Source organism: Falco peregrinus, chromosome 2 (assembly GCF_023634155.1).
Source record: "Falco peregrinus isolate bFalPer1 chromosome 2, bFalPer1.pri, whole genome shotgun sequence".
Classification (NCBI taxonomy): domain Eukaryota; kingdom Metazoa; phylum Chordata; class Aves; order Falconiformes; family Falconidae; genus Falco; species Falco peregrinus.
In genome coordinates, this window is record NC_073722.1 from 83,342,602 (window position 1) to 83,362,694 (window position 20,093).

General features: G+C 40.3%; 1 protein-coding gene across 6 annotated transcripts in view; it reads left to right on the top strand.

The window, feature by feature from the left end:
• LOC101913699 (palladin) overlaps nucleotides 1-20,093 on the top strand; it is a 193,360-nt gene that overhangs the window by 107,140 nt on the left and 66,127 nt on the right. The window contains exon 1 of one of the 6 annotated variants that reach the window (XM_055795568.1): nucleotides 18,655-19,080. The exons of 4 other annotated variants lie outside the window; for them this stretch is intronic. The gene's annotated coding sequence lies outside the window, so the exon portion shown is untranslated. Of the gene's footprint in view, nucleotides 1-18,654; nucleotides 19,081-20,093 lie in introns of those variants that run through there. One more of the 6 variants, XM_055795570.1, reaches the window with a different exon arrangement.

The window sequence follows — 20,093 nt, forward strand, 5'->3', positions numbered from 1 at the left end:
CAAGAAAGATTGATTCAGTTTAGAGACAGTGGTATTTTGTGGGGCCTAGACACTCTTAAGATAGTGGTCTTGACAGTACACCTGTCATGTTATAAAGTATTTTCTGTAAGTGCTGATTTCAGTATGTTAAGGAATTTATTTTTCCAAGGTCTTCTAGCAAAAACATCCTAAAGCAAAATCCTGTAAACATCCTACAGCAAAATTCTAAATATTAAAAAAATTTCAACTAACACTGAGGAATATTTTAGAAAGAATTAGATACCCTCTTCTTCCTCCTAAGAAGCTGAAGGAAGGATAGTTTTTACAGTAGCAGTGTGAAGTTGTAAAAGGAACACAGTAGTTCTTTCAGAACAGACTCTTCATAAGCTGAACAGACCCCAAAGCAAAAGAAAGTGTTCCATTATACAAGATACCTATAGAGAGCTCTCATTATGCCAAATCCAGAAAAAGATTTACTTTGGATTTGGCAAAGAAGTAATCCAAGAATAGTTTGGCAACGAGTATGTTGGGGAACTGTCTCATTCTCCCCTCCTCCACTATACTTATTGCATTCCTAGCCTTTCGGGTTGTTTCTTTTTTCCAAAAAACATTCTGCTAGTTCTGTAAGTTCAAGAAAACCATAGTGAAATGTTGTAAGGCAGCATATATTAGTGTATATTAATTGTAAGGGCTGTGTTTCAACAAAAGGTGTTACATTTCTTCAAATATGAACCATACATGTTACATAGTATTGTAGCAAAAGGCTTGCTGCAAATATATTATGTTTTTAGTTTAATCAAAATAGTAGAATTTGAGGGAAAATATACAATCATCAGTAATACTTTATTGGCACCCACCCATTGCTGGAGAACTTGTTCTTAGAAGTCCAGTTTCGGTCAGTGAGTAAGTATGAGTTTATTGATAGGAACTGTATGTCTGCAATGCAGTCCTTTTCCGGCCAGGAACATACTGTTGTTGTGATACAGAAAAACTTAATTTGATATGGGTTTGGGGGCTCTTCGTTTGTTTGTTTGTTTTGTTTTGGTGGTGGTGGTGATTTTGTTTAACTTTTGACTCTATGTAATAAAGAGCACTGAACTGCTTTTAAAATAACTGCTCTGGATAAGTGCAGTTGTTGGATTAGAAAATAAATGTGCTTCAAGAAATTTAAAAGATTCTCCAGTTATGCTTCCTAATCAGAGTAGACAACATCCATACTGTTGATATCAGCAGAATTAGTGAATACACAAATGATCACTCACCAACGTAGATGGTGATACTATGGATTAAACTTCCTGCCTAAGAACTGCTGTCTGCTGCTGTTGCACTTGCTCTCACAATGGATGCTGGTGGAAGTCCACAAAATTCTTTGCATTCCATAGATTGCTGCCTAGGCACTGGCCTGGTTGCTGCTCCCTTGGCATATCTTCTCAAAGGAACTTTTACCTTTAAAAGTTTTGGTGGAGATACAGCATCTCTGATCATGAAGCACTCCTCAGTTAAAAACTCACATAAGAGTCTTTGTCATGCTTCTGGAATACAAATGTTGTGTGTTGTTTAGCTTTGTCAAAGAAAGGCCTCTCATGGCCTAACTAAAACTGTAAAAGGGAAAGTATCAAAGGTTGTTAGCACCTATGGACACATCAGTTAGCAGATGTTATCTGTCAAATCCATCCAGGTTGTTTTAGTACCACTATAATTTTAAAGCCTAGTTACAAATTAAAGTAGCATCTTAAAAACTAATGCAACTATGTGAAAGCAAAGTGTTATTCATAGGAATTCATATAAGACCAAAAAAAAAAATTGTGATTTTTACAGAATATGGTCTTTTCATGGAAACTGCATACTTATGCAGTTGTACTTAATGAAAACCTATAGAAATAAATAAAATTTCAGTGCTTTTAAGATAGTCTATATATCTACTTCCTATTTTGTCATGGACTGTTCAGAATATTTTTATCACTGGCCTCTCCATGATACCTGTTCAACTTTGTTTTTAAAGAGACTTCCAGTTTTTAGTTTTCACTTTTAATGATCAAAAATCTTCTTTTAGAGAAGAAAAGGAACTGGAGAATACTTCAGAATCTTCTAGATATCGATGGATTGGTATTTCCATCCTACAACAGAAGTATGGACATTTTATTGCATGCCATAACTAAGTTTAAAGTGAAAACCACTATGTCTTTAATAGAATTGCATAGGGAGAGGGGTAAAGTTTTAACCAAAATTCAAGATGAAACAGCAGAAGTTTTGTTTTAATGAATGGTACACTTTTTTTACCAGTTCTTGTCCAGATAATGAAAAAAATGAAGGAAAAAACCCCCAACCAAACCCAAATGCCCTGTGTTCACTGGGAACTAGGTAGCAAAAATGTAGTGACAGCTGTGAAGTAATATAGATTAAGAGGTCATATACATCTTAGGGAGGTATCAAAACATGCAGTCTTATATTAGAGTTCACAGATTTTACGAAACTGTTCCAATAATCCAGGCTGAATAAAATGTAGCATTTTAATATTCAGGCTTACTGCAGTATAAACAAATTTGTTTTAACAGTACTTTCTTTCTGGAAATGAAGTTTTATGATGCCATATTCCTTTGCAGTTTATTTTCATATCAACTGAATAGCTGATGTAGGCAAAACTTGATGCTTCCCAAAAATGCTGGTAAGAAGCCCAGAAAGAACTGTATGGTGCAAACTCTCTCCAAGGATTTCTGTGGAAGTTGAGCATGTAAGACTAGATGAAAATGAAGTTAAGACTAATTTGGACAAGTTTGTTCATCTATTTCTACCCATATATATCACAAAAGATTACATGAAAAGAAATTTATGCAGTCAAGTACAAGAAGTTAGTTTTATAGTCTCCTATGATTCCCTTTAATCTCTACTGTCTCACCTTCATACCGAATCTGATGTAGTTGCCCTGTCATCACCTTGAGCAAACGCTGGGAATGCAGGCCAGACAAACTCCTTGCTTTCAGTTCTCATGTGTTGTGTCTGTGATTCAGAACAGGGTTTCTAGGAAAGTCCTGCTAAGCCAGAAACAGTCCAGAGATCTAGTGTAGATCATCCTATGTGTATGATCCCTGGTTTTCTGACCAGGGGAAAAATCTGGCTGAAATTCTGTCTTACTGAGCATGTGCAAAGTTGAATTTTTGGTAGGAAGGGTGTTTGTTTGTTTACTCTTAAATAAAAGAGTTTGTCATCTAGCCAAATATAGACATAGTTTAGTGTAGAGAAAAAGACTTATTTCTGGCACTAGTAAGATCCTCTGCCAAATAAATTGATTCTCTACAGAAGTGTTCACATGTTAGAACATCCTTAAGTTGCAAGAATTACATTCCACTTTTATTAATTTCAACTTCAAAACTTTAATTTCAAAGGCACCTCAAACTTATTTGTATAAAACTTAAAAGAAAAGTCAACAAAAATATTCTGATCAGATGTTTGCCATGGATTATTTCAGCACAAATGGAAATTTTGCAAAGCTGTAAGGAGTTGATTGCAGGTTCTTTTAGCAATGGGCTGTGGATATCTTTTATCAAAGATGATGCTATACTTTGAAGAGCATATTACTACTTACCAACAAGCTGTTTGAACAATTTCTCCAGTAAACATGGAAAAAGCCCTGGTGGGTTTCACACCAACACCTTCGTATGGGTGAGAGTTGTGCTGGTTCACCATCTCTTTGGTTGCCATACAGAGAAAGAACTTGCTCATGCAAGAAATTTTGGTCTGTAAACAATGTACCATACAATGGTGAAAGAGCTTCTTAAAAAGCATTTAGATACAGTGTACAGTGTTGGAGTGGTTCATGAATCACTAAGGAGAAGCACCAGTCAACAGCTTTTCTGTGTATTTTGGAACAATTGCATTCCTTTTTCTAAGCCAAAACGTAGCCATCACCGGTTTATATAAATTTGTCATTCTTGAGAAGTCTGGTTCTCTTCCTTAATTTCCTGTGGCATCTTAGCTGCAGTTTATTTCAGACTGTTTTCTCTTTAAGCTCCCAGAAAATGTAAACAGAGCATAAAAATCTTGTCCACAAATCTTCACACCAAGTAATTCTGAACACCCACTAGGAGTATGTTACCCATAAGATCAGTTATTGCAAATTACTATTGAAGTATTGCTCCCTCACACCCCACCCCCCTTTACATATGTCATAATGTCTAGGAAGAAGAAACCAGGTTTCTAAAGGACAGAAATGAAGCCTTTAATGCACTGTGCTTTGATAGTCCTAGACTTGATGATGCATTTCTTTTTGTTACATGTTATAATGGGGTTTGGTGGCTCAAAAGTTCTGTTGTCCTGAGCATCCAATAAACATGACTCCTACAAAGGAAAGAAAGTTCTCACTACTACAGTACACCAAGACAGCTAATACAAAAATGATTTTGTGTTGCTGAGTTAATTACAGTGTTGCTTTATTCTCTGTTTAGCACTGTCTGATCTGTGGATCTTCTGTTTTGCCCAACAGACTGAGATGAGTTGAAGTATGGTATAATGCTGGCACGTTTTCCATTATAGTTAGCTCCAATTTGCCATTTCTTAATTTTGTTCTGCCACTCCTGACTGTAGTCTGTGCTTATTTACCATTTACCGCTAGTTATCATTTAACAAACTCATGCAGCATATATTTCTGCCTAAAACCAGAAAGCAGTCATCTACTTGCAAATGACAGTTATTTATGATGCCATTCTGCATGTTTCCTCCATTTTGATGACAACATGTTGGCAAATATTTTACAGATCTAAATACAATGCAATAGGGCATGTCAGCCACGCATATGGAGACCAGTACTCCCTGTTCCCGTGAATTTGTGCCCAACTCTCTTATACATGAGCTTTGTCCTTTGCTGCTGCTGTAAATATAAGTCAAATGTATGAATTTTACCACTCATAACTGCATTATATTTCAGAGTAGCTTTCATTCAGGTTTCCCCCAGGATATGTTTCAATACTTCTGCACTGAAAGTTCTGGCAATACTATTTTGATATGAATGCACATGGTTTTCATTCAGATATACGTCTATAGTTTTAATGTTGCTCACATGGGTCTGTAATCAGAAAAGCATTCATTAAGATTAAATGAGAATTCAATTCAAACAATAGATTTATGTGTAGTAATTAAATATTGATGACCAAAGTCTTGATATTAAGTAAACAATTTTGATTTCAGTAAAAGATGGCATTTATTTTTGAGTCTCACTTATATTTAGTTGACAAAAATCTGTGATACTTGGAAAAAAAAAATATTTAGATATGATAGTTACAGCAACATGTAAAGCCTTTCTGCACAGTTATGTTTAAATATTTAATGCTACACTGTGAGTTCAGGCATGTAGAGCATGATGCAGAGTTCTTTTTTGTATCAGCTGTCTGTTTTCCTTCTCATAATGAAAATGCCAAGATAGAAATGTCTTGTGTCTTGTGATCCCATGCAAACATATCTTAACAGTCAGCTAAACTGCGCAGATTAATTTAAAGCTGGGAAATAACCATTCTTTGCCTGCTCTGTGTGGCTGCCTATGAGTACCTATATACTTGGATGTGTGCATTCCATATCCCTCCATGAAAGTTCTGGGAGAAATCTGCAGCAAGCAGTACTATCTTGGTAGCAATGCAGACATGTGTGGACAAGAGTATTTAAAACGTTTAGAAAAAGAAAAATGTAGTAAGTTTACAGATTATATATTGGCCAAAACAATTTGGGATGATCCTTTGAAAGAGTATATTTAGTTAATTAACCAAAGGCGGCAAATACAGCACTGATTTTTAAAAAGTTTTCAGTGTGTTTTAGGGGACTCTTTACTGATGAGCCTGGTATCTGAAAAACAGTATGATCTGGAATAAAGAAATCAGAACGATAAGATCATGAACACAATGTGACATTTTGGGAAAAAAGTAAATACATTTTGTAAATAGAAGTAGCACCTCACAAATCTGCTCAAACTATTTGAAAGAATCAACACGAACCATGTGGATGGGTGAAGTCTAGCTGATACAGTCCACTGGATTTCCAAAGGTTTTTAACCTTTGAAAGGCTTCTGAAGAAAATAAGTAGACAGGGGATAAAGCCTTGACAAAATATATCTTCTTGCCCAAATAAAAGTAAGTGTTTAAAAGAAAGTAACCAAAAATAGAAGTAAACTGTCAATTCTCAAAAGAGCAGGAGATAACCGGTTCACTCCATCACAGAGCTGTGCTGAGTCTGGCGCTGTTGATCATATGTGTCTCTGTTTCCAGATCACTTAGGTTTTAAAAAAACAAAACAAAACAAAAACCCCTTCCTCCAAACAAAAAAAAGTGTTTAGGTACAACAGATCCATAATGTATTATTTTTATCAGTTAAGTCAATGTATATTCTCATACTTTGGCAGGAGATTTATTGAAGCTCTGTATTAAAATACATTATTATCAGTATGTGTACTTATATACATCCAGAATATGTTAAGATGTTAAGCCTGAGAAATATGATTATGTGTTACTGAATATGCTTTACAATATTACTAAATGTTTTAGCACTTACATTACAATGCCAGTCATTTTTATTGCAAGGCTGAACACTAGTACAGAAATTCAGTTTTATTTTACTGATAAAATGCTGAGGGGTTTTTGATTGTTTTCATAATTCCTTTAGTAATAGTAAATGTAGTTTAAATTGTAGTTTATGAGTTAGTGTTCCCCAGCAGCAGATTGAAACAGTTGTTGCCAGTACTCAACCTGATAAATAGTTGTGCACTGGTACCTAATACCTTCGTATTCAGATGGTAAAACTACTCAGGCTCATCGTATTAATGGTCTTTCCTGGCACGTTTCTGTTCCACTGCTCCTGCAGAGCCTTCTATTTTCTGTCTACATAAAACTGCCATAACATTGGTGTGGGGCTGGGCAGCACAAGTACGCTCTGGCAGAAGTGCAAGTGGGACAGCATACAGTGCAGCTCTCTGAGGGCAGCACTTCAGGCCTATGAAGTGCAAGGCACTGCCACGGCTCAGTCTAGTTGCAACTGTCGATTTATTGTGTGCTGTGGAGTAGTTTGAGTGAGTGGGTTCACTGGAGGAGGAGAAAGAAGGCTTTGATTGGGCAAGCACAAATTCACAGCTACCAAAATAAGAAGATGGCAAGGGAACACATATGCTCTACTTAATGTAAGATTGCCACTGGGGTCAATGGTAGCAATTTAACTATGTGGAGTATTTAGAGAGAGAAAACCTGTACTTTGCAACCTATTTGATCAGACCTAGAGAGGTCTGGAATTGTCATTGGAAACCAGTTGAGCAGTAACTTCCAGACCACTGGGAGATCATCCTTTCTGCAAGAGCAGAGGCCAAAGCTTTCATATGCATTTATCTAAGTTTTTAGGTACCTTTCTGGCGAGCATTACAAGTTCCTTGCTTAGCAGAGACATTCTTATTTCGGAAAGGAAATGTGGCACAACATCAAAACAGGAAAAAAAGAAAGTTGTCTGCAAGTGTACTGAGAGTGCGCTTGATCCCTTCATCCAGATCATCGATAAAGATATTCAACAGGACTGGCCCCAACACTGAGCCCTGGGGACACTACTTGTGACCAGCCACCAGCTGGGTGTAACTCCAGTCACCACCACTCCCTGGGCTCAGCCATCCAGCCAGCTTTTTATCCAGCATAGATTCCACCTGCCCCAGCTGTGAGCAGCCAGTTTCTCCAAGAGAGTGTCATGGGAAACAATGTCAAAGGCTTTACTAAGGTCCAGGTGGACAACATCCACAGCCTTTTCCTCCTCCACTAAGCAGGACACCTTGTCATAGAAGGAGGCCTGCTGGCTGGGCCTAATCCCCCAGTTGTCCAGCACATGCTGTGTGATGGCGCTCAGGATGACCTGCTCCATAACCTTTCCTGGCACTGAATTCAGACTGACAGGCCTGTAGTTTCCTGGATCATCCTTCCTGCCCTTCTTGTAAATGGGGGTCGGTCACACTGGCTAACCACCAGTCTTTTTGGACCTTCCTGTTAGTCAAAACTGTTGATAAATGATGGAGAGCAGCTTGGTGAGCTTTTCTGTCAGCTCCCTCAGTGCCATCAGATGGATTCCATCCAGACCCATAGACTTGTACATGTCTAAGTTGTGTAGCAGATCACTAACCATTTCCTCCTGGACTATGAGGACTTCGTTCTGCTCCTCCTTGTCCCTGTATTCCAGCTCAGGGGGCTGAATACCCTAAAGGTAACTGATCTTGCTATTAAGGACTGAAGCAAATAAAGCATTATGTACCTTAGCTTTTTCCTCATCCTTTGTGGTAATGTTCCCCCACTCCCCATCCAATAAAGGATGCAGGTTGTCCTTGGCCCTCCTTTTGTTTCTAATGTATTTGTAAAAACATTTTTTATTATCTTTTATGGCACTGGCCAGCCTGAGTTCTAGCTGGGCTTTCATCTTTCTAATTTTCTCTTTGCATAACCTGACGATGTTCTTATAGTCCTCCTGAGTTCCCTGCCCCTTCTTTCAAAGGTGGCAAATTTTCTTTCTTTTCCCTGAGTTCCAGCCAAAGCTCTGTTCAGCCAGGCTTGTCTTCTGCCTTGCTGGCTTATCTTTCCACACACCAGGACAGCCTGCTCCTGTTCCTTTGAAGAATGTCCAGCCTTCCTGGACCCCTTGGCCCTTCAGAACTATCTCCCAAGGGACTCTGTCAACCAGGCTCCTAAACAGGCCAAAGTCTGCCCTCTGGAAGACCAAGGTAACAGCTTTGCTGATCCCCGTCCTTACTTCTCCAACAATTGAAAATTCTATCATTTTGTGATTGCCATGCCCCAGGTGTCCTCCGACCACCACATCACCCACCAGTTCTCCTCTGTTCATAAAGAGCAGGTCCAGTGGGGCATCTTCACTGGTTGGCTCACTCACCAGCTGTGTCAGGGAATTGTCTTCCACTCACTCCAGGAACCTCCTGGACTGTTTCCCCTCTGCTGTGTTGTATTTCCCGTGGGCATCCAGTAAGAGCAAGGGCCAGCAATCATAAGACTGCTCCCAGCTTCTTGTTGAGTTTCATCTGTCTCTTCATCCTGGTTGGGTAGTCTATAACAGACTCCCACCAGGATATCTGCCTTGTTGGCCTTCGCCCTGATTCTTACCTATAAACATTTGACCTTGTTATTACCATCATTAAGTTCTAGACAGTCGAAACACTCCCTGACATACAGGGCTACCTCACTGCCTCTCCTTGCCTTTCCCTTCTGAAGAATTTGTAGCCATCCATTGCAGCACTCCAGTCATGCGGGTTATCCCACCACATTTCTGTGATGGTGATTCTGTCACAGTCTCCCTGCTGCACCATGGCCTCCAGCTCATCCGGTTTGTTTCCTGTGCTTCAGGCATTGGTGTAGATGCACTTCACTTGGGCTACCGATCTCGCCTCCAGCACTGGCATGCTGCCCTCAGGCTCATCTCTAGAAGGCCTAGTTGTATCCCCTTCCACCTTTGAATCTGTTTTAAAGTGAGCACTGCTAACTCCTGACCTAGGATTATTTACCCCCTTTGAGACAGGTGAACCCCATCTGTTGCCAGCAGTCCTGGTGTCATGTGAACTGACCCATGTGATTTCATGTGAACTGAAACATGTTTCATGTGAACTGGAAAAACCCAACATTCAAATGGTGACACCAGGTTTGGAGCGAGGTATTGATCTCTGTGATCTTCCGATTACTTGCACCATTGTTCCCTGCAACTGGCAGGATCAAAGGAAACACTGCTTGTGCTCCTGATCTCTCAACCAGTCACCCCAAGGCCCTGAGGTCTCTCTTGCTTGCCCTCAGACTTTTGGTGTTTGGACTTCATCACTGCCCACCTGAAAAAACAGTAATGGGCAGCAATGAGAGGGCTGTACCAGACAAGGGAGTTTTCTAGTAACAGCCCTTACCCAGGCCCAGGGAGGCAGCAGGCTTCCCTGTGGGTTGGGGCTGGTCCTCCATTCCTCAGAGTAGAGTCACCAGTGACAACCACCCTCTTTTTTTCTTCACAGAGGCAGTCATGATGCATGAGGTTGACCGACTCACCCTAGGCAACCCCTTCAACCTGGACATGTCCTTTTACTCTGAACATATCTGTTACGGTGTCATTTGTTCCATTCAGAAGAACTGATGTCAGATGACAGGGCCTGAACAGTAAATTGTCTGCAGAATCAGCAGTGAGTTATTTATCAGTAGCCCGAACACCTGCTGGAGATGATGGAGGTGTTCTGAAATAAACCAGTACTGCTGCAGCCTTTAGCAGTAGAGAGGGTGAGCTCCATGAGATATCCCATTTTGTTTTAAATTACTATTTGACAATCATATGTCCTTATGACTTTTGTTTAATTTATTATTAAAGCATTTCTGTATTTTGGATTTTAATTTTAGCATTTTCTTTGTCAGTTATGAGTGTTTTAATTACATTCATCTTGAAACATAACTTGAAACCGGGACATTTTTCTGGACATAAATTCTACTGAATTGTTCCTACGTTTCTTATTTTGCTGTAAGTTGTTTGGGTTTTTTTTCTTCTGAGGTGAATTTTTTAACATGGTAGTATATGTATGTAATGTAAATATGATGCGGTCAATATATTTCTTACTGTGCTATTCTTATTAAGCCTTTTACTTAAGTTTTTCTAGTTTGAGAATTTCTCATAAATAAACAAACTTGTTCAGGCCTCTGTTGAGGGCAAGAATGCAATATAAAAATACCAGAGTCAGTTTTCTGTTGAGCTGTAAATACAAGTGGCTCAATGTGTTGAGTGCAGCTGAAGCCGTGTTACAGGAAGGTGGTTATAAATGCACTTTTGTACTCTTCCTAATTATTTTTTTTTCATGCACTTGTACCCAGGAGCAGTCACTATTGCCTATTAAGTCACGTCAGTGACTTGAGGCAGTGCTCTCTTTGTTCCATTCTTCTACTTGTTTTCTCCTTCATCCAATCACCCACAGGAGCTTGCAATAATGGAAGAACTTTATCATTACTTAAGAACTTCTTTTCACAACTTAATACTAAGGAACCATATTGAGAAATACAGGAATGCTTCCAGACTCCCAAACAGAATCAGAAAGTTAGAAGTTTAGGTACAACTTCTTCTTTAATTTGTTGCAAAATACTGTTTCTTGTCACGCTGCTTTCTGGGAGGACTGTCTCACAAGAGTTGCTAATTTTGAATCTTTAGTTTGTGAAGGGTATTCCTTTTAAGGAGTCACAGCTCAGTAATTCTTTAGTCAGATAGAGCTATCTCCGCCTATTAACTTTGTTTCAGTTGTTGCTGTAGACATATTTAGTATATGTTCTCCTGAACTGTCATTATAATTTTCACATGTAAATTTAAGGAAATCACTTCCTGCATGATTCCTGATGTTTATTTTTAAAATGTCTACTACATAAATGCCTGGGATATTCCATTTCAATAAGACTAAACAAAATGAACAAAGTGATCTTTTATTTAAGTGTTCTTCCTTGCTTGCTGTTGACCTTACATATACACGTACAATCAGACTCCATGTGAAGTACCTGATGTGCTACTAAAACTAAGAATCAGGCAACAGTAGTGATAGCAGGGAGCGTTCTGCTAGCGAATTTACACCGACTTACAGCAGGTAAGCTGCTCTTTGTAATACTACTTAAAACAGTTTAGGGAGATGTTGAGAGTAAAACCGGTCTTGCATGCTTTCTTCATGTAGCATAACAGAATAGCCACTTCTGAAAAGACTGAGTAGCACTGTTGAGGGATTCCTTTTTCCCTGCAGAAAACACCAGTTAAATCCCCAAAGGACAGGCTGTAACCTGTTCTAAAGAACAATGAAAAATATGACAAGAATCTGTGAGTTTTCACACTGGAACTTCTCAACTTCGTTCTCCCTTGCCTTGTAGCCAGCGGTGTGCGCAGGCTGCTGGGGCTGCTCACAAAGCGCTACCAGCCAGGAAAGGCACGGCGGTTTTGGCGGGTAAGGTAAGGCCGCTGGAGGGGGGCCGCGGGAGCCAGGAAAGGGCGGCGGCTCCCCACAGGCTCCCCGCGGCCGCGCTGCAGCGGGGGAAGCCCGGCAGCCCTGCGAGGCCTCCGCCCGCCCCGCCGAGCCCCGCCGGCCGGCCGGCGCCCGGGGCCGGTGCTCCCTACATGGGCATGGCCGCGGCCCGCCGCCGCCGCTCGGCCGCCGCCCAGGCGGGGTGGGCCGCTGGAGCCGGGGCGGTGCGGCCCTGGGGGCGCAGCCAGACAAAGAACAGTTCGGGCAACCAAACAAGGCAGTTGGAGCTGGAGGGTTTCAGAATACGAGCCGCGGGGGGAGGCGGCGGGGAAGCAGTCTTTCTGCAGGAAGCTGCTCTCTGTTGTGAAGTGGTAAATACAGGAGATCAAGGCTCACGAACTCGCCGTTACCCGTCTGTAATCTTTTGCCAGCAAAGCTGAAGAACTCAAGCTGTGTTTATCATATTTTCTCATGTTTCTGAAAGCTCTTTATAGAATTTTGCTTATAAAGGAGAGAGGTCTTTGGCATCCCTGTTGGTTAGCAGCCTGAAGATAAACGAGCCGTTCTCTGCCAGGGGAAAAAAATCCCACTGTAGATTATTTCAAGCATTACGAAAACACATTACAAATTTTTGTCTGCTGCAGTGTTCTAGCAAAAACTTAGAAATTCATCTAGAAAGGATACGTGTGCACTCCTGAGAAACTGCAGTGTCTTTGCGGTTAAGAACAGTAGTAGAGAAAGAGAGAAAATAAAGAAAATGCATATTAAAAAAAAAATAATCCTGATCATTCTGATTTAAAAAAGCATTTTGTAACAAAATGACTTGGTGGAAAAATATTCTGGGATATCAGGAATGCAAGTAAGGTACTGTTTTAAACATAGGTGTGGAATTCATACCCTGCGATCCTAATCCCCAGTGTCTTAGGACATTATTTTTTTTCTACTTATATGGGCTGAATTTAAAAAGTCTTATTCCTGGTGGGAAAAGACGCAGAACACCATTCACTATTTCACTTCAGACTTACTCAGAGCAGGAAGAATCAACACCACAAAAACATTCAGTAGATGAAGGAGCGGCTATGATCTCTGCTGGCTGCGCGAAAGCTAGTACAGAGAAAACTAAATAGCTGTGGGCACAAACTTTAGCAGTAACGTTTAACATACTGGCCTGGTTTGCTCTGGTTTCAAAATATTAACAGCAGCATGTATCCTAAATTCACAGCCTTTATAGCAAACAATGACATACACTATGAGCTTGACATCCTGATGAAAGGAAGCAAGTTATGCCTTGATCTTGAAATTGTGACCAGATCAGCTCATAAAGAGCTACTGAAAAACGTTTTAAATATTGTGGGGAAGCCTGACTCAGAAGAAACAGCTTTTTTATCTTTCCTGACAGGCCTCCCAATTACAGCAGCTGTAAGTTACTGAAGTGTAACTAATTGAAAGATACAACACACTATTACTGTATCAGAAGTATTAAAATAAGAGAAAGTAGTGTTTTTTGAGTGGTGAACTGGGCAGAACTTATGTGTGACATTCAAATTGCTGTAACCATCTGTGACTTTATATAAGCCTCCTAACAACTTAAGTATCTGAAGTGTAGGTGGACCTGTCATAGACCCATAGTGATGCTTGCAAATGTGATTTCAATATCACAGCTGGAGTGTTATGCCAATTTTACTATTAAGTGAAGAAGAAAGCATAGATACAACACTTACAAAACCACAGAGGGTAAGCTTTAGGCAAGGTTATTTTGCTCTTGATCCCGATACGTTGATGTTGATCGAAACAGAATAATATTACACATGTCTCTGTAATTTATTTCATTAATAAAAAAACAGAGAACCTGAGAAGAGTAATAGAGCGAGGGAGAATGACATTTCAAAGAAAAGGTGCAAGAGTTGGGCAGTGAATACAAGGCAGAAGCAGCTGCACAGCTTGGGAGGGAAAAGAAGTTGGACAAAAACTTACAAAATAGTTCTCTTTTGTGGTGTTAGTGAAACTGGCAGCTTAACATGGGTCAAAAATCCTTTTGAGCCTGAGGAGTAGGTTGTTTTCCAGGTTATATTTTGTTATATTTAATGTAGCTATTTCCAGAGCTCATACATGTTGCTTTACCAGTACCTGTGCAGGCCAGGACGTTCTCATGGATTACTCATTGTCAAAACAGACTTAAGAATCTGGGTAACAAAGTATGTAGGTATTTTAAAGAAATCATTGGGATACTTCTCTATATGCTTGTTGTTCAGCTGTTGCTGTTCCAGTTCCTTGTTAGATAGTGCCTATATAGCGGACTTACCATTTTTTTCCATATCATCTTAGAAGCTGCACAAGTCTAATCAATATCATTTAAACAATTTTGTACCCTGAAGACCCTTGCTATTTCAGTTCAAAAGGTAATTAGTATTATAACAAAAAAGACTTAAGCGTGAGTCACTTAATCACCATGTATATACACATCTGTGTATACATACATGTCCATTATGAATGGTAATTTCTGCCTCATGAAAATTGTCTCAGCAATAGAAACTTCCAGTTCTTGTTTTCCTCTATGTATAATTAGAAGTTTGGGAAAAGGTCCTCTTTTCATTTTATTTTTGTTGAATCATGTTTTAATAGATCAGAGACTTTGCAGTATGATTTGCTTTTGGATGTTGGCTGTAGCTATGGTTCCCTCAGTGTAAAACACTGAGGTGTGTATTGGCATAACTGAAAGTGATGGGAAAAGTTTGCTTAAATAATCCCTCTTGTAACAAACATGTGATCCTTTATTTTCCAGAAATGGTAAGAAAAACAAAAGCCACAAACAACTTGGTACTCCTAGTTCAGACACTGCAGATTTCATCAACAGGAAATAATACCAAACAAAGCAATTTATAGTTACGACTTCGGTGTCTGCCAACACCAGCAAAGTTAGGTACTACAGGATGCTTGTAATACAGGACTCAAGAGACTTTTGAAATAGTAGTAAATGCTTTGGACTGTTACGTGTTTGGCAACTGCCACTTCAGAGGTATAGTTAGTCCCTTTTGTTTTTAGGAGAACCTAACTTTGCATTCTAGCCTTCTAAAGAAATCTCGCTTTCTCATGCATTGCAAAAAAATATCAGTGTACTGTTCCTGGCTTAGTAAACCCCATTCAGAACTTTTAAATGTGGTCAAGTACAGTATGGGAGGGGACATAATTTTATGGAGATTTTTTTCATTTTAAATAAAAATGTGAAAATTCACAATGGTTGAAATGTCAAAGCTTATTTTGCATAGCTAATGTAAATGGGATGCATTTCCTTTGTGTAAGAAAAACAGGGAGACTGCTGAACTGGGCTCCATAAATCACTGAATTCAGTCAGCTGCATATGAATGATTGAAAGCTTGTGAACTCTTTCAGTTCCCTCTTCTAGTCCTTCAGTGTCTATGTTACTCCCATTTCCATCTGATCTTAACAATGTTTGAACTGTAATATGATGCAGAGCTCCATTGTGGCTAGCTGAATACTATTTGGATTGACTTACAGGCATGTCTATACTCTTGAATTGATTTCCAGTTTTTAAGACCAATGGAATCTTGTGTCATGTGTTTCCCCAATGTAGAAAACACCATTTGGATGTCAATCACAACAACTTCTTCTAAGACCTCAGAATTTTATAGTGTTTGTTTCTTTGTTTTCTTTTTGAAAAACATCCTGGTTTGAGTTAAAGAATTTGAGAGATCTGGTCTTAAATAGGATATCAGAATTGCACACTCTGGTGTAGCTGTCTTTTTAATGTCTTTGTTACTCACCAGCTAGGATGCTAAAGTTTTGCGTATCATAATGAATTAAAACGAGGTAGGCTAGTAGAAGAAAGGAAACAGAAAATTCACAAAGAAGTGTGGTTATTTGTGGTATAGTAGCACCTGGAAACTAGCTGTTGTGGATGACAATGTATATACACTTAAATTAAAATACACTTCCTTCACTGAAGATACACTGCAAGCAAAAAGGTTGCATTTAAATTCCACAGATTATTCTGTAGTAGTTAAGAACTTGACAGACTCTGTCAAGAAGTCCATTGAGTTGTTTTATCTTAATTTGTTTTCTCTCAGATTGGTGAGGATGTGATTACTTTGTGTAAGTTCTCTCTCTGCATTTTCAGGTGGTTTTGTTTTTTTTTTTCCTGAAGTCATCCTTTTCAGTTTGAGTACTTTAAGCAGTACTTATTTCATTTTGTTTACAGGGTAGTATAGAAAATAAACCTTCATTTTGTGAAGATTGTCAAAGTTTCAATGAATGCTAACAAATACAACTTCAGGCAGGTTGGCATTTACCTGTTTTACTAATGGCATTTACCATTACCTCCATTAGTTAACAGAAATTAATTGTTGGTTTTTTACAGCACTTTTCAAAAAAACCTGTTTGTTATAATTGTCATTACATTTTAAATATTTCATTTAGATTAAAATTTAAATATTAGAAATTGATTGGAGTTGTATGCAATTGTCTTTATGTGTAAATTAGTTTCCTTCCTTGTAGTTTGCCAGTGATGCTGTACATACTCCTTAAACTAGAAACAAATGTTCCTGGGGCTAGAATGCTAGGCAGAGTTGTTTACAAGAAAGAATCACAGATCATATTAAGTTTTAAGTTAAGCATATGGTGTTGTTTCCTTTCTCTTTGGATCTTTATCTCACATTGTGCCTCATGTTTGGTTTCCCAGTAAGTTGAGCTTCATTTTCACTTTCCATGCCCGGTTATGCTTGTGGAGTCACAGTGAAGCATCTTGAACTAAGCTGATGTGCACAAGCTGTCTTTTGGCTTTCATCTTCCATCCCCATGAAGTGAACATGAGCATACATGCATAGACATAAAATTCTTCTCCAAAATTCTTGGAACGTGTGTGCAAAATATGTGCAATGTAAGAGCTGTGACAGAAGAAAATGTCAGAGAACTCAGTTGCCTTTACTGCAGTATTAACTCTGTGGAATCAAATGCAAAGGAGAAGGTGCAGCTGAGAGATGTGAAGTCCAGGTACTGTTTTTCTGTAATTGGCTTTTCCTACTGCACATCAGTCTGTTCTTTGTTTTGTGTTAGGTTATCAGCAGCTATTACTGGTTGAACTGTGTTCTGCTTGTTAGATAAAATACTATCCTCGACAAGCATACTTACCCAAAATCATATAGAGACCTTGTTAGTGATGAGTGATACTCTTTTTATCTTTGTACTGTCTTAATACTATGTGTATGAGCCACCATGCTTCTTCCCCATAGTCATGTACCAGAATTGGAAACCAAGTGCTAGTGCAGTGCTGGTCTTCTCGCTGCCAGGATCTGGCATGTCACTCTCTGTGCTAGCAGTGGGGAGATGTTTTATTTCACCCTCCCTTTTTCCTAGTTGGCAGCATTACTCGGTTCTCCTTGTTATGCTCCGGAGCAATCGAGTGATGTGGAGAGTTCTGAGTCCTAAGGAGGGCTTGGGTGGTGAAAAGGAGGGAAAAATGTTGAGTAAGGAGCGCAAGTTTTCAGTACCATGTTGACTTGCATCGTCCATTGTAGAATGAAATTTCTCAGATACAGGCCTTGTTCGTCTTGTGGGTACACACCAGTTGCGGGAAAATAGTTACGATGATGATGTTGTGTAAAACCCAGACATCCAGAGCTGGACTGTAATACATGCTGACTGGAAAGAAGAAAGAGGAGCACCACTGATTGCAGCTGCCCTAAAATCTCTTAACCATTATCCAGGACGTTTAATAGTAGTGAGGTAAAAGGCAGTATGTTTGCATGCTTATTTTTGCTGTCCATGTTGTAGAAAATTCAAGTGAGACCACTGATCACTTCCATGGATTAAACATGGATTAAGTTTGAGAATAGATACATCATTTTGAGATTGGCCATCTTGCTTTAAGCAGATGTTTAAGTAGATGCTACTAAGGGTTAGTTGTGTTCCATGATTACTTGTAACACTGATGTTGGCATGTAATCTGTAAGAAATCACTGGATCCAGACCAGGTGGGTTCCAGTGGGAAGGGTATGAACCACAACAGAGATCTGTTCTTCAGTCTTCATCTCCTTAATAAAAAAAACAAAAACAAAAACAAACCCAAACAACCACCAAAATCTACCTCCAATTTATGTCCTTAGTGGAAAATGCAGTAGTAATGAATGTATTTTACTGTAAATGTTTGACACTCTGGATGGTTTTACATACTTCGACTGCAAAAGAGCATGATTTTTGTCATGTATAGTAAATGTTTTCTGAACTCCGGTACTATTCTTTGACAGGTGAAGACAATGCAGGAGATTGTTTATAAAACAGATGACTATAAAGTGTGCAATAGAGTGATATGGTTTTCCTGAAAAATGTTTTAAATTCAGTTTAACCTGAAAACTTGGGGACTTGAGTAGTGGCATAAGCATTATTTTCAAAGCACAGAAAAGTATTAAAAGGCTTTAAAGAATAACTTGAGACACCACTTCTGCAGTTCTATATTAAAAAGCAGCCATCCCATCCACTCTGTCATGCGGATAAAAACCGATGGAAACTTTTCCTGTGCAGAAAAGCTAACGCAAACCCCGGTGGCAGCACTTCGTGCAGCTGCACGGCAGTACGGAGGAGCCTGGGATGCTTCCTCTGCCCTCCCGGCTGCTGCGGCGCCTGCTTCTGCTCTGGTAGAAGTTTCTCAGGCTTTTCTGCTGCCTATGGACGCCGAGTTCCTGGCGGGAGGGGAGCGAGCTTCCAGCATGGGACCCGGACCTTTTTTGGCAAAAGGCGAATCAACAAGTCCCAGTTCTCGCAGCTACTAGGGGAGAGACTGCGGCACCAGGGAGGGACGATCCCAGCGGCGATTCGCTGCGGGAAACCCACGTTTCCCCGCCGCCCCCAGCAGCGTGGCAACGCCTCTCGGGGAGCCCGGCGTGGCCGCGGGACTCTTAACGTGAAGCCGCCGGAGCGGGACGCGCCGGCGGGGGCTCGCTGAGTGACGGCATGACCCGCGCCGCCGCCCGCCCTATATAGCGGCGGGTACCTGCGGGCGCCCGCCGCCCCGCCCCGCCGCTCCCGCCGCCCCGCCCCGCCCCGCCGATCCCGCCGCCGCCGCGCGCCCTCGGCCCCGGGAGCTCGCGCTCGGGCGTGCGGTAACTGTCCGCGGAGACGTGGCCCAGGTAAGATGGCAGGACGCTTTCACGAGTTCGTACGTGACGCGTTTTCTTCAGACGAGGCGAACGCAGAGCAGAAGCGGTGCTGAAAGGCGAGGGGTCGGGGCAAATGAGGCGGCTCGGTAACCGGGTCGGGCTGACCGCGTTTCCTTCGAGCGTTTCTTTTTTGCACGACTCTCCCTTGCCCTTTGAGCTTGGCCACATCGGCTGGAGCTGCATTCCAGTCTGGCTGATGCATTTCGTTTGGCGACCTTGGTGTTTCCAAATACAGAAAAGATGTGGTGGCAGCGGTTGTGTGTATCTCTGTAGCTCAAGACTTGCTAAATCAGTTGTTAGTTTGTTTGTAAATGTGACAGAGCTGTAAAATGCGAGTGCTTTCGCAGCCTTCTTTGTAGGAGACCTCTGTAGGAACCCAGTGAAACTCCTGGCTGAAAAGAAAGTTGGTAATGGGCAGGAAACTTGGTGGTTTAGAAAACTTACTATGACTTCTTACTGAAATGAAACCAAACTCAAAAAATTATTTTTTTTTACCTGTGGAATTCATTAGTCTGTAAGGAAGACATATTTGGTGTCTTCGCAATGATGTATGTACTTCTGTAGCCAACTTTTTTTGTGGAATGTTTATCATTCAGTGTTGAAAGGAATTTGGCGTTACATAGTAACTTTGTAACTTCTAACAGTAATGACTTCGGAGGTTTTGGGGGTTTTTGGTGGTGTGTGTGTGTCCCCCCCTTCTGAGTCTGTAGCAGACATTTGCTGAAATTTTAGTAGCGAAGACCCCCCTCCAAAAAAAAAAAAAAAAAAAAAAAAAAAGAAAGTTTGAAAGTTTCCTGGCAGCAGGCGCATAATTAGAAAGAAGGCTGGGAAAAGTAAGACTGGCCTTCCTTATAATGATGTGTTTACAGAAACTTGGAAAGCAGAGATATGCATTGGCTATCAAAGAGAAACCAACGTCTGCTGTTGGAACATTTGGGTCAGCTTTATATTAATGAATATGGCACTGCAGAGCATACATCTAA